The following is a 13,792-nucleotide window of genomic DNA, read 5'->3' as shown; positions in this document are numbered from 1 at the left end:
GGGGAAAGTGCCCAGTGTCCTGAGCCCATGGCAGAGCGGGTAACTGGGCCATTTGCACCAGCGGCGCTTGGGCGGCAGACGTGGCAGGGCAGAGAGACAGGGACACGGATGGAGAGACGGGAATAAAAAGAGGAATAAAAGTCTGCCTGGTTCTGTGCTAGAGAGAGAGAGATTGTACAGGGTGAGAGAGAACGATGGATAAGACACTGTCCAAGGAAGAGCAAATAGATTGACAGATGGATAGCCAGCTAGATGAGATATTGAAGAAGGAAGAATGGAGAGAGAGTAAATGGATAGGCAGGCTACATTCTGTAGAAGGAGAGATGGATAGATAGGTGAGGGTGTGCTGGGATGGATGGATGGATATAAACTGGACCTGGAGGGATAGGTAGGCAGGTAGGTGAGGGTGAGCATGGGGATGGCTAGCCGGAGACACAGGAAAGCAGTGTAACAATGACTCCTTATCTTTGCAGGCCATGGTCAGAAGGTTCCGTCTTCCAGTCCCCTCCTGCCCTGACAGTCCCAGCTGGGCGCAGTGTAACTCTGAGCTATAATTTTTCCACCAGTGGTAGTTTTCCGTATCTCTTCTGGTACCGGCAGCTCATACACCACCCCCCGCAGATGCTAATTCAGCTGGACAAATCCCAGCTCAGAAAGGAACTCGGGCAAGTCTTTGCTGAGTTGCACGTGGGCAATTACACGGCCCCCCTGGTGATCTGGGAGGTGACTCTACAGGACAATGCTGTATATCTCTATGCACTGAGGGAAAGCAGCGTGGGTCTCTGCACAAAACGGGGTGGGCGGGCTCTGGATCTGTGCCTGCACTGAGCAGTCAGAGAGAACAAAGAGACGAGGGAGAGAGCGAGACACAGAGAGATGCTAGAGCCAGCCAGTGAGAGGTGATAGAGACTGACAGATATTAGAGATGGGCAGCTACCATGTATTAGAAATACACCTTTTATCCTAGTGTGGACAGCCCCTCAGGGTGTGTGGAGTCTGTGTGTGTACCTCCTGTGTTGTGTGGGCGTGTCTGTGTTGTGTGGGCGTGTCTGTGTTGTGTGAGCTTGTACCATCTGTGTTGTGTGGGCATGTCTGTTTTGTGTGGGTGTGTGTACTGTTTGTGTTGTGTGTGTGTGTCTGTGTTGTGTGGGCATGTGGTTTGCATGGGTGTGAAACAGGAAGTTTGACCGTTGTGTCAAAGGGGCTGGCTGGCAGGCGTCAGAGGAAGACAGTGACACAGAGAGTCCGATTGACAGAGATGTGCAGATGGCGGCAAGGACAACAAGCAAGAGGTGTGGGTGTGGAGACAGAGAGGTTTGATCCTGAAGGTTGTGGGAGAAGGCAAATATGTTTTCGTCCCACCATGAGGACACTCTCAGTTCTGCTTTCCATCCTTGGTGAGTAGGATTTTCCAGCTATTTCCCTGTGTCTCCAGCCTGGATTTGAAAGTTGAGTTTCTCAGGCGGTGACCAGTTCTTCCTCTCTCACTTCCTGCCTCTCTTCCTGTAGTGGCTCCGAGGTGGGCCCTGGCCCAGGTTTTTCAGCTCCCCCAGATCACATGAGTGGAAGGAGAAAGGATCTTGATCCCATGCAGCCAAAACGCCACCTCCCATAATTCGATGTCTTGGTACAAACAGCCCCAGCAGGGCTGGGAGCTGCCGAGCTTTCTAGGGATTGGGTATGACGGCTCCTCCACCGCTGGAGAATTCACCATGGCTGTGGACAAGGCCGCCCGCTCCACCAACCTCCCCAAGACGGAGCCAGCCTGAGCGATGCCGGCATCTACTACTGCACCGTGAGAGACACAGAGAGGGGAACCCAAGTGCCAGCTGCACAGAAACCCACAGCCTGGCTTCCTGCCACCCCTGTTCACAGTATAGCTGCTTTCCCTGGATAAGCTATGCTGATCCACATCAGCTGGGGATTTGCCCCATTGACACAGGGAGGCTATGACCAATTTACACCCATTGGGGATATGCTCCTTTGACTCCAATGGGGCTACTCCAGTTTACACCAGCTAAGGATCTGGCCCACGTATGTTCACATAAATACATTCGGGCAAATTGCTGGCACTACGATGATGGGTCTCGCACTTTCTCTTCTTGTGGGGGGCGTTCAGGGTACCGTTTCTTGCCCCTGAACTGGGGTATTAACTGCCCCACTAGTGTCCTAGAGGAGGGGAGTGAAGAGGGAGGGACCCGGGCCTGCCCTCTTCTCCGGGTCCCAGCCCAGGGGCCCTAGGGTTAGCAGCAAACCACTAGAACTAGCGGTTCCTTCCACTGGGCTACTTCCCTCTCCTGCCCTTCAGCATGTGGGGCTTCCTGCCGTCCCTCTGCACAAACCAGGTGTCTCTTTACCGAGGGTCTTGGTCTTCTTAGGCCACCACAGCACTTCTCCAAACTCTCCTCTGCTTCCCTCCAAACTACTCTCTGCTCCAACACCAATCCACTCTGCTTCAACTCCTCCAAACTGCTCTTTGCTCCAACTCCAATCCACTCTGCTTCCCTCCAAACTGCCCTCTGCTCCAACACCAATCCGCTCTTCTTCAACTCCTCCAAACGGCTCTCTACGCCAGTGCCAATCCACTCTGCTTCAACTCCTCCAAACTGCTCTGTGCTCCAACGCCAATCCCCTCTGCTTCAACTCCTCCAAACTGCTCTGTGCTCCAACGACAATCCGCTCTGCTTCAACTCCTCCAACCTGCTCTCTGCTCCATCACCAATCCACTCTGCTTCAACTCCTCCAAACTGCCCTCTGCTCCAACGTGAATGCACTCTGCTTCAACTCCTCCAAACTGCTCTCTACGCCAGTGCTAATCCACTCTGCTTCAACTCCTCCCAACTGCCCTCTGCTCCAATGCCAATCCGCTCTGCTTCAACTCCTCCAAACTGCTCTCTGTTCCAACGCCAATCCTCTCCGCTTCACCTCCTCCGAACTGCTCTCTACGCCAGCACCAATCCCCTCTGCTTCAACTCCTCCAAACTGCTCTCTGCTCCAACACCAACCTACTCTGCTTCAACTCCTCCTCTTGTCTCACTGAAGCGGTGAGTTTTTTCATGTGACTGGCTTCAGGTCCTTTAGTTGCCTTCAGGTGCTTTAATTGGCTTCAGGTGCTTTAATTAATTTTTAGGAAACTTCCTTCCCTCTACAGGGACTAAGCTCCCTTCTAGCACTCTCCTGCTGCCCTCTGGCCTGGGCTTTCCTTGCTTTTTGCCCCTGCTTTAGGTCCTCCCCACAACTGGGCCAGATGCGTTTTCTTCGGTTTTTTTTTTTCTGTATTTTTTTTGCTGACTTTCGAGTGCTGGTCGGCTGGCAGCTTGCCTGCCAGCCCCACCACGCCTGCCCTCGGACACTGCTATTGCTTCAGGTGCAACCCCCGGGGTGGGGGGAGAGGACTGCCGACCCGCTCTACGGAGGAGGGGAGTGGACGCCCCCAGACCCAACCGTTTTGCTGTTCGTTTGTTGATCCGCGATTAATCGTCTTCTTATCTTTGCTTGGCATTTTTGGAATGCTCCAGAAAGACCGGGAGAGAAGACAGCTGACAGAGACATCGCCCAGGGAAACTACAAATCATTGTGGAGGAGGCCGTAAGACTGAGTAACTTTTGAACTGTACTCTCGTGTGGGGGGAGTTTGACTGTGTCTTACCTGCGTTTGTAGGGGCACAGGGGGTGTGGCACGAAGCTGCCCCCCGATCCATCGGTGCCCCCCCCAACACTACTGCAACCGTCAGGGCCCCCCACCCACCGTCCGTCCCTGCTGGCAACCTGCCGTCTGCCTCTAGCCTCAACTGCTTGCTTTGAATTCCATCACCCGGACCAGACACAACAGCCGACCAAACGAGACTCTTTGGATAAACGTGCGTGGGTCCGTGTTCCCCCCCCCCGGACTGCCCACCCCACAGTTTGCCCCTACTACCTGACCCCAACCCCTGTTTCCTTCCCCTGTCCAGTCCGACCCATTTGGCCCCCCCTGCCTGCAGTCCCAACCGGGAGAACCGCGTATGCCCGGGCGGTGGCAGCCCCCCCCCGCCTGCTGCCTCGTCATCTCGCCCACCCACCACCTCCGCTACCATCAATAGAGGCCGAGGCCCCTTTCCCACCATGACCAGGAAGCATGGCGTCCGTTGCCTCCTGGTGCCCGCCTCGCCCCACGTGGAGACATACGTGCAGGCGTTGGCGAGGGTGGTAGGACCCACGGCCATTGTGGCGGCCTCCAAAATGTACGGGAAGGTCATCTTTTTCTTAGCATCGGAGGCTGCCGCCCAAGAGGCGGTGGAGAAGGGCCTGGCGGTGTGGGAGGTATTTGTCCCCCTGGAGCCGCTAGAAGACCTGGGAGTCCGCCTAGTCCTGACCTCCGTCCCTCCTTTTCTACCCAATGCCTCCCTGTTACCTGCTCTCTCCACCCTGGGGAAACCCGTTTCCGTCATCAGCCCTCTCCCATTGGGCTGCAAGGACCCCGCCCTCTGTCACGTCCTTTTGTTCTGCCGGCAAGTGCAGCTTTTACCGCTGCCAGCGGTGCGTGACGGAGAGGCGCTCGAGGGGTCCTTCCTAGTCCCCTACTAGGGAGCCCACTATCGGGTCTACTATTCCACAGGAGCGGCCCAGTGCTACCTCTGCCGATCATCGGGGCATGTCCAAAGAGACTGCCCCTTGGCCCGGCAGGGACCCCCGAGACCCGGCAGGACATCGGCTCCGTCGTTGCCGACGCCCCTGGCCACCCGACATCTGAAACCACCTCTCCTCCTGCTCGATCCACCACTGCTCCTGCCTGGGCCCAAGAGACACCTCCCCTACAACGCCCAGACGAGCGAGGGAGCCCCGCTCTTGCTGTTAACAATCCAGCAGAGCCTATGGAGGAGCGTGCAGCAAAGATATTACCAGGCATAGGAGAGGGCTCGCCCCAAGGAGAACCACCCCACCCTCATGCTGCCTCACCGTTACCCCCCCGAGCCACTGAACCATCGCCTCTGCCCCCCGACATGACCCCTGCTAACCAGCCCCCAGACGATGCTATGGAGGGCTGGACCCTAGTCCAGGGAAAGCGAGGCAAGCGGAAGGCTCAAGCTCCGCTGCACCCATCCGATGCGGAGGCCCCCCGGAAGACCAGGAAGGGAGACACTGACACTGAGCCTTCCGCTATGCCCACGAGAGAGATCCATCCGCCGGTGTCGGGAGGGGAAGACAAAATAGCACTGGAAGGTAGAATCTCCCCTCCACTGGAGACCGTCCCCTCCGAGACCCCTGAGGAAGCCCCTTCTGCCCGAATATCACCCGAACCCCCCGCGAACCCCTAAGCGACTGTCGTAGCGGGCGCCAGAGGGGAGCCCCCCGGGGTGGCAGAAGATGACCTCTCCTCCATGTATGAGGAGATCGAGGCCCTAGGTTTGACCCCGGTCACCCAGGGAGAGAATGACCTACTGCCGGCTGGCCTCGATCTGGGCAACCTTACCCCAGTCCCCCTTTCCCCATGCTCCCTCCCCATAACCGCCTTCCCGGGCGAGCACCCTGCAGAAGGTGGTCCACCACCTGAGGCCATGGCTGCCAAATCCACCACAGAGCCTGCACCTAGCATCACTGGGAGCCCCCTCCCCACCCCCTTAACCCTCGAATCTGTTCGGGAGGTGCCACCTCTCAGCTGCTTGCCTCCCGAAGCCCTGAGCCTCGCCTCTGCCCCCACCCCACCCCCACCCCTGTCCCTGCCCAATCCACCTCCTCCTGCAATGCTATTGCCGCCCCTGGGGTTATTTCCTTCCCGTTTTTTGCGGATCCCGCCCAAGAAGCAGCCTTTGCATTTTCCTGCCGCAACCCATTAGGAGCTGCAATTTTCCCTCTGCCATCCTCTTCTACCCCAAGGCTTTAGACGGACCTAATAACTTTAGCCTGTTAGACGCCCTGTCGGTGGTCTGCACACTGCCTGCCCGCCTCAGCGGACCACGAGGCTGCACCAAGAGCCCCACCAGGGAATAACCCGGAAATCGCAACCCCCCCACCCAAGAGCTGTGAAAAGTGTTGCGACAGTTTTTTAGAAGACATCCGTGGCTCCTGCAACAGGGTACAGCTAGCTCTCCAGCTATGGGGGGACTTTGATCACATCATCCAGGCCACAAGGGCCCTTATAAAGGAGGGTAAAGGGAAAGGAAGGCATGGTGCTGCGGCCTACGGGCGGGCCCGCAGCTTCCGTGACGATTTACTCACTTACGGGATGGGTCACGGATTGTTGCGCGACCCGCCGGGGGCTGTGAACACCCCCGCCAACAAGGAACCCCCACCCTCCCCAGCCCTCCGCATGACGCACCTCATTATTGCAACTTTGACCACCAGGGGCTGTAGGATGCCTCTCTGCAGGTCCCAGGTGCCCTCTTACTTTTGAGAAGGGGGGTACTCTGTGGTTTTCCTGCAGGAGACTCATACGGATCTGACCGCCGAGGACAGCTGGCGGCTGGAGTGGGGGGACGGGGTCTACTTCAGCCACTTCAAGATCCGACAAGCTGGAGTGGCGACCCTGTTCTCCCCCAACCTACGGCCCGAGGTGCTAGGGGTCACTGAGGCCGTGCCGGGCCACCTGCTGCATCTCCGAGTCCGTATGGAGGGACTCGTGGTCAACCTCGTTAACATCTATGCCCTGACAACGAGCCCGAAGCGGCCGCAATTCTATCAGCGGGTGTCCGACTTCCTCAGCACCCTAGATTCTTGCGAGTGCTTAGTCCTGGGAGGTTTCAGAGTAACAGCCGTGTTAGTCTGTATTCGCAAAAAGAAAAGGAGTACTTGTGGCACCGAGGAACAGGACCGCTCAGGGGCCGAGCTGAGCCCGGCCGCTGCGAACATTCTCCGAGAAATAGTTGAACATCACTCCCTAGTAGACATCTGGCGTGACCACCACCCAGATGACACTTCCACGTTCACGTTTGTCCGGGTGGAGGCCCATCGGTCACACTACTCTCAGTTGGACCGTATTTATTTATCCCGTTTCCACCTTTCACAGGCCAACTCCTCCAACATTCGGCTGGCCACATTTTCCGACCATCATCTAGCCACCATAATGGCCTCCCTCCGTGCAGAGAGGCTGGGGCCGGCCTATTGGACTTTAACAACAGCCTGTTGGAGGATGAGGGCTTCGTAACGTCCTTCCGGGAGTTTTGGCTGCCCTGGCGAGAGCAGCGGCGTGCCTTTCCCTCGGCGCAGCGATGGTGGGATCTAGGGAAGGTGCGCGCCAAGCTCTTCTGACGTGACTACACCCGGGGCACCAGCCGACGGAGAAATGCAGCGATAGAGCAGTTGGAACGGGAGGTCTTAGAGATGGAGAGGCGTCTGGCCACCAGCCCCGAGGACCCATTCCTCTGCGGAGCATGCCGGGAGAAGCGGGAGGAGCTCCGGGCCCTCGAGGACCATCGGGCCCGAGGTGCCTTTGTTCGATCCCTCATCCGCCTCCTTCGGGAGATGGATCGCGGTTCCCGTTTCTTCTACGCCCTGGAGAAAGTGAGGGGGGCCAAGAAACACGTCACCTGCCTTCTAGCAGAAGACAGCACCCCCCTCACGGATCCGGTGGAGATGTGTGGGAGGGCCCGTGACTTCTACATAAGCCTTTTCTCCCCGGATCTGACCGATCCTGGCACTTGCAGGATGCTCTGGGAGGAACTTCCCACGGTCAGTGTGGGCGACCGAGACTGACTAGAGCTGCCTCTCTCCCTGGCCGAGTTCTCGGAAGCCCTCCATCGCATGCCCACCAATAAATCTCCGGGCATGGACGGGCTGACTGTGGAGTTCTACCGCGCGTTCTGGGACATCGTTGGCCCAGACCTAGCCACTGTCTGGGCTGAGTCTTTGCAGGGTGGGGTCCTCCCCCTTTCGTGCAGGCGAGCGGTGCTCGCCTTGTTGCCGAAGAAGGGGGACCTCCACGATTTACGAAACTGGCGTCCCATCTCGCTCCTTAGCACGGACTACAAAATCGTAGTGAAAGCAATCTCGCTGCGGCTAGGGTCCGTGATGGCAGACGTGATCCACCCAGACCAGACCTATACTGTCCCAGGTCGCAGCATTTTTGACAACCTATTTCTAGTCCGAGATCTTTTGGAACTCGGGCGTAGAGACGGTCTGTTGTTCGCCCTCCTGTCTCTTGATCAAGAGAAGGCGTTCGATAGAGTGGACCATGGGTACCTCCTGGGCACTCTGCAGGCGTTTGGATTTGGACCTCAGTTTGTGAGTTTCCTCCAGGTGCTGTACGCTTCCGTGGAGTGTCTGGTTAGGCTCAACTGGACCCTGACCGAACCGGTCAGCTTCGGGTGAGGAGTACGGCAGGGGTGCCCCCTCTCGGGCCAGCTGTACGCTCTGGTGGTCGAGCCCTTCCTCTGTCTCCTCCGCAGGAGGTTGATGGGGTTGGTGCTGCGGGAGCCGGAGCTGCGGCTGGTCCTGTCGGTGTATGCCGATGACGTGCTCCTCGTGGTCCAGGACCCGGGGGACTTGGCGTGGGTGGAGGCTTGCCAGGCCATCTATTTGGCAGCCTCCTCCGCCTGAGTCAACTGGGTCAAGAGCTCTGGCTTGGTGGTGGGGGACGTGGAGCATATTGGCGCACGCCTTCCTGCGCCGCTTCCAAGGGCTCCGATATGACCGGCAGCTCTTTTATCTTTGTCCGAGAGGTTTTCCGCGAGACCTCTCCGGGCTGCCGGTCTTCTACCAGGACCTCCTCCGGACCTGGAAACTGTTTTCAAAGACCATTTCCGTGGCGGCCACCTTGGGAGCAGATCTCCTCACGGAGCCCCTGCTACACAACCCCCAGGTCCATGTGCAGGTGGTGGAGTCCCGCTCGGTGCGCCAGAGTTTGGTCCTGGTGGAAGTCACGAGAGTCGGAGACCTCCTGGACTACGACCAGGGAGACTGGCTGGATCCCCTGACGCTCGCTCGGCGCATGGAGCTCTCCAGACCTCGTACCCCCCGGCACATACTTCAGGAGGTGAAGGCCGCCTTGACAACCGCTGCTCGGGCTTATCTCAACCGAGCCCTGCGCGAGGGCGCACCCCGCCCACCCTCTACCCCAGGCCTGCTGGACCTTTCAATTGGGCCCCTATGCTGTAGATCCCAACAAACCCCTCACCCTTTCACTGCGAGCCGTCTGCATGAACTGCAGCCGGTCAGCTTCCAAATCGCGCCACGGAAATATCTATACACACTCATGCTTCACACCCTTCGCGCCCACACCCTGGTGTCCTGCCCCGATACAAAGTGGCGGGACCTCCTGCTACCTTTGGAAGGTGAGCAACCCCGGTGGGCCAGCTTGGTCCTGAGGCCCATCGGGGACATTAGTTGGCGGCTCCTTCACGGAGCTGTGAGCACAGGCGTGTTTTTGAAATGGTTTACCCCCATCCCGGATACTTGCCCTTTTTGCAATATGAGGGAAACCCTGGCGCACGTATATTTGGAGTGTGCCAGGCTGCAGCCCCTTTTCCGGCTCCTCACAAATATTTTATTATGCTTTTGGCTACACTTTTCCCCTCACCTTTTTATCTACACACTGCCCATCCGTGGCCCCACAAAATCGCGAGATCTCCTAGTTAACCTCTTCCTAGCCCTAGCTAAAACATCCATTTATAAAACCAGAGAGGGGAGGTTGGCTAATGAAGCATCCTGCGACTGTAGAGCCGTTTTCCGATCCTCAGTACATTCACGTATCGAGGCGGAGTTCCTCTGGGCGGCGTCCACCGACTCCCTTGACACTTTCGAGGAGCGGTAGGTGCTGTCCGGGGTTCTCTGCTCGGTGACCCCATCCGTTTCCCTCCGTCTGACCCTTTGATTGAGGCGAAGAGCGAGAGACCCCAGCCCCAGCCGTTGCCGCTGTGGATACCATCATCACTGTCACCTAGGAGGGGTCCTATCACACGTGGGTGTACATCCCCCCAACCTCCAAACCGCCCATCCCGCAGCTGTGCCTATCTTGTCGGGCGCTCTCAGGAGAGGGATAATTGGTGACACTGGGCGTGGCACTAGGTACTTGAGGGGGTGGAAGACCATGAGTGTCGAGGAAGCCCCCCTGCTCTAGGCCACCAGGTAACTCAGGAGGGTGGAAGGCCACGAGTGTTGTGGAAACCCCCCCGCTCTGGGCCCAGGCTAGCCTGAACACTTCTCCCTCCTGAAGGCTGCTGTGTTATACCTTGTGTTTGCTTTTGTTTTGTTGCATAGTTTTGCTTTATCCTTTTTGGTGATTCCTTGTAAGTGTTACACAAATAAATTCTTTTCTGCCTCAAAAAAAAAAAAACCAAAAAACCCCAAAAAACCACTCTGCTGCTGCCCTCTGGCCATGCTGTATCACAACATACATGTACTTTAATGCACACCCCTGAACACAGGTAACTGCTAACGGTGTTAACCACTAGATGGATGCCCAGGACCTTTTGGTGTGGGAAGAGTTTTATACGGTCTTTTAGGCTGGAATTTTCAGAGGAGCTGAAGGGAGAGAGGTACCCAACTCACAGTATGCTAACATTTTTATGGCTGACTTGGAACAACGCTTCCTTAGCTCTCGTCCCCTAATGTCCCTACTCTACTTGTGCTACACTGATGACATCTTCATCATCTGGACCCATGGAAAAGAAGCCCTTGAGGAATTCCACCATGATTTCAACAATTTCCATCCCACCATCAACCTCAGCCTGGACCAGTCCACACAAGAGATCCATTTCCTGGACACTACTGTGCTAGTAAGCAATGGTCACATAAACACCACCCTATACCAGAAACCTACTGACCGCTATGCCTACCTACATGCCTCCAGCTTCCACCCAGGACACACCACACGATCCATTGTCTACAGCCAAGCTCTAAAATACAACCGCACTTGCTCCAATCCCTCTGATAGAGACAAACACCTACAAGATCTCTATCAAGCATTCTTTAAACTACAATACCCACTTGCTGAAATGAAAAAACAGATTGACAGAGCCAGAAGAGTACCCAGAAGTCGCCTACTACAGGACAGGCCCAACAAAGAAAATAACAGAACGTCACCTTCAGCCCCCAACTAAAACGTCTTCAGCGCATCAAAGATTTACAACCTATCCTGAAAAATGATCCCTCACTCTCACAGATCTTGGGAGGCAGACCAGTCCTCGCTTACAGACAGCCCCCTTACCTGAAGCAAATACTCTCCAGCAACCACACACCACACAATAAAAACACTAACCCAGGAACCTATCCTTGCACTAAAGCCCGATGCCAACTGTGTCCACATATTTATTCAAGTGACACTGTCAAGGTTCCTTCCCCACTCTGAACTCTAGGGTTCAGATGTGGGGACCTGCATGAAAACTTCTTAAGCTTACTTTTACCAGCTTAGGTTAAAACTTCCCCAAGGTACAAACTATTTTACCTTTTGTCCTTGGACTTTTGCTGCCACCACCAAATGCCTAACTGGTTTTATTTTATTAGGAAAGAGCCCGTTTGGAAACGTCTTTCCCCCCAGTATCCTCACCAAAACCTTGCACCCCCCTTCCTGGGGAAGGTTTGATAAAAATCCTCACCAATTTGCATAGGTGACCACAGACCCAAACCCTTGGATCTTCAGAACAATGAAAAAAGCATTCAGTTTTTTAAAAGAAGAATTTTAATAGAAGAAAAAGTAAAAAAGGATCACCTCTGTAAAATCAGGATGGTAAATACCTTACAGGGTAATCAGATTCAAAACATAGAGAATCCCTCTAGACAAAACCTTAAGTTACAAAAAGACACAAAGACAGGAATATCCATTCCATTCAGCACAGCTTATTTTCCCAGCCATTTAAAGAAATCATAATCTAACACATACCTAACTAGATTACTTACTAAGTTCTAAGACTCCATTCCTGTTCTTTCCCCGGCAAAAGCATCACACAGACAGACCCAGACCCTTTGTTTCTCCCACCCTCCAGCTTTGAAAGTATCTTGTCTCCTCATTGGTCATTGTGGTCAGGTGCCAGCGAGGTTATCCTAGCTTCTTAACCCTGTACAGGTGAAAGGGTTTTTCCTCTGGCCAGGAGGGATTTTAAAGGGGTTTACCCTTCCCTTTATATTTATGACAGACACCATCATAGGACCCAATCACATTTGCCATGCCATCAGGGGCTCATTCACCTGCACATCTACTAATGTGATATATGCCATCATGTGCCAGCAATGCCCCTCTGCCATGTACATTGGCCAAACCAGACAGTCTCTATGCAAAAGAATAAATGGACACAACATAACATAACATTCAAAAACTGGTAGGAGAATACTTCAACCTCTGTGGTCAGTCAGTAAAAGATTTAAGGGTGGCAAGCAGACTTCGACTCCCTCAGGGAACGGATGGCCAGGATCCCCTGGGGGGACTAACTTGAAGGGGAAAGGAGTCCAGGAGAGCTGGCTGTATTTCAAGGAATCCCTGTTGAGGTTAAAGGGACAAACCATCCCAATGAGTCGAAAGAATAGTAAATATGGCAGGCGACCAGCTTGGCTTAATGGTGAAATCCTAGCGGATCTTAAACATAAAAAAGAAGCTTACAAGAAGTGGAAGGTTGGACATATGACCAGGGAAGAGTATAAAAATATTGCTTGGGCATGTAGGAATGATATCAGGAGGGCCAAATCGCACCTGGAGCTGCAGCTAGCGAGAGATGTCAAGAGTTACAAGAAGGGTTTCTTCAGGTATGTTGGCAACAAGAAGAAAGCCAAGGAAAGTGTGGGCCCCTTACTGAATGAGGGAGGCAACCTAGTGACAGAGGATGTGGAAAAAGCTAATGTACTCAATGCTTCTTTTGCCTCTGTCTTCACTAACAAGGTCAGCTCCCAGACTGCTGCGCTGGGCATCACAAAATGGGGAAGAGATGGCCAGCCCTCTGTGGAGATAGAGGTGGTTAGGGACTATTTAGAAAAGCTGGACGTGCACAAGTCCATGGGGCCGGACGAGTTGCATCCGAGAGTGCTGAAGGAATTGGCGGCTGTGATTGCAGAGCCATTGGCCATTATCTTTGAAAACTCGTGGCGAACCGGGGAAGTCCCGGATGACTGGAAAAAGGCTAATGTAGTGCCAATCTTTAAAAAAGGGAAGAAGGAGGATCCTGGAAACTACAGGCCAGTCAGCCTCACCTCAGTCCCTGGAAAAATCATGGAGCAGGTCCTCAAAGAATCAATCCTGATGCACTTGCATGAGAGGAAAGTGATCAGGAACAGCCAGCATGGATTCACCAAGGGAAGGTCATGCCTGACTAATCTAATCGCCTTTTATGATGAGATTACTGGTTCTGTGGATGAAGGGAAAGCAGTGGATGTATTGTTTCTTGACTTTAGCAAAGCTTTTGACACGGTCTCCCACAGTATTCTTGTCAGCAAGTTAAGGAAGTATGGGCTGGATGAATGCACTATAAGGTGGGTAGAAAGTTGGCCAGATTGTCGGGCTCAACGGGTAGTGATCAATGGCTCCATGTCTAGTTGGCAGCCGGTGTCAAGTGGAGTGCCCCAAGGGTCGGTCCTGGGGCCGGTTTTGTTCAATATCTTCATAAATCATCTGGAGGATGGCGTGGATTGCACTCTCAGCAAATTTGCGGATGATACTAAACTGGGAGGAGTGGTAGATACGCTGGAGGGGAGGGATAGGATACAGAAGGACCTAGACAAATTGGAGGATTGGGCCAAAAGAAATCTGATGAGGTTCAATAAGGATAAGTGCAGGGTCCTGCACTTAGAATGGAAGAATCCAATGCACCGCTACAGACTAGGGACCGAATGGCTAGGCAGCAGTTCTGCGGAAAAGGACCTAGGGGTGACAGTGGACGAGAAGCTGGATATGA

The sequence above is a fragment of the Eretmochelys imbricata genome, chromosome 13 (genome assembly GCF_965152235.1).
Source record: "Eretmochelys imbricata isolate rEreImb1 chromosome 13, rEreImb1.hap1, whole genome shotgun sequence".
Taxonomy (NCBI): domain Eukaryota; kingdom Metazoa; phylum Chordata; order Testudines; family Cheloniidae; genus Eretmochelys; species Eretmochelys imbricata.
Note: the sequence above shows the minus strand (reverse complement) of the source record.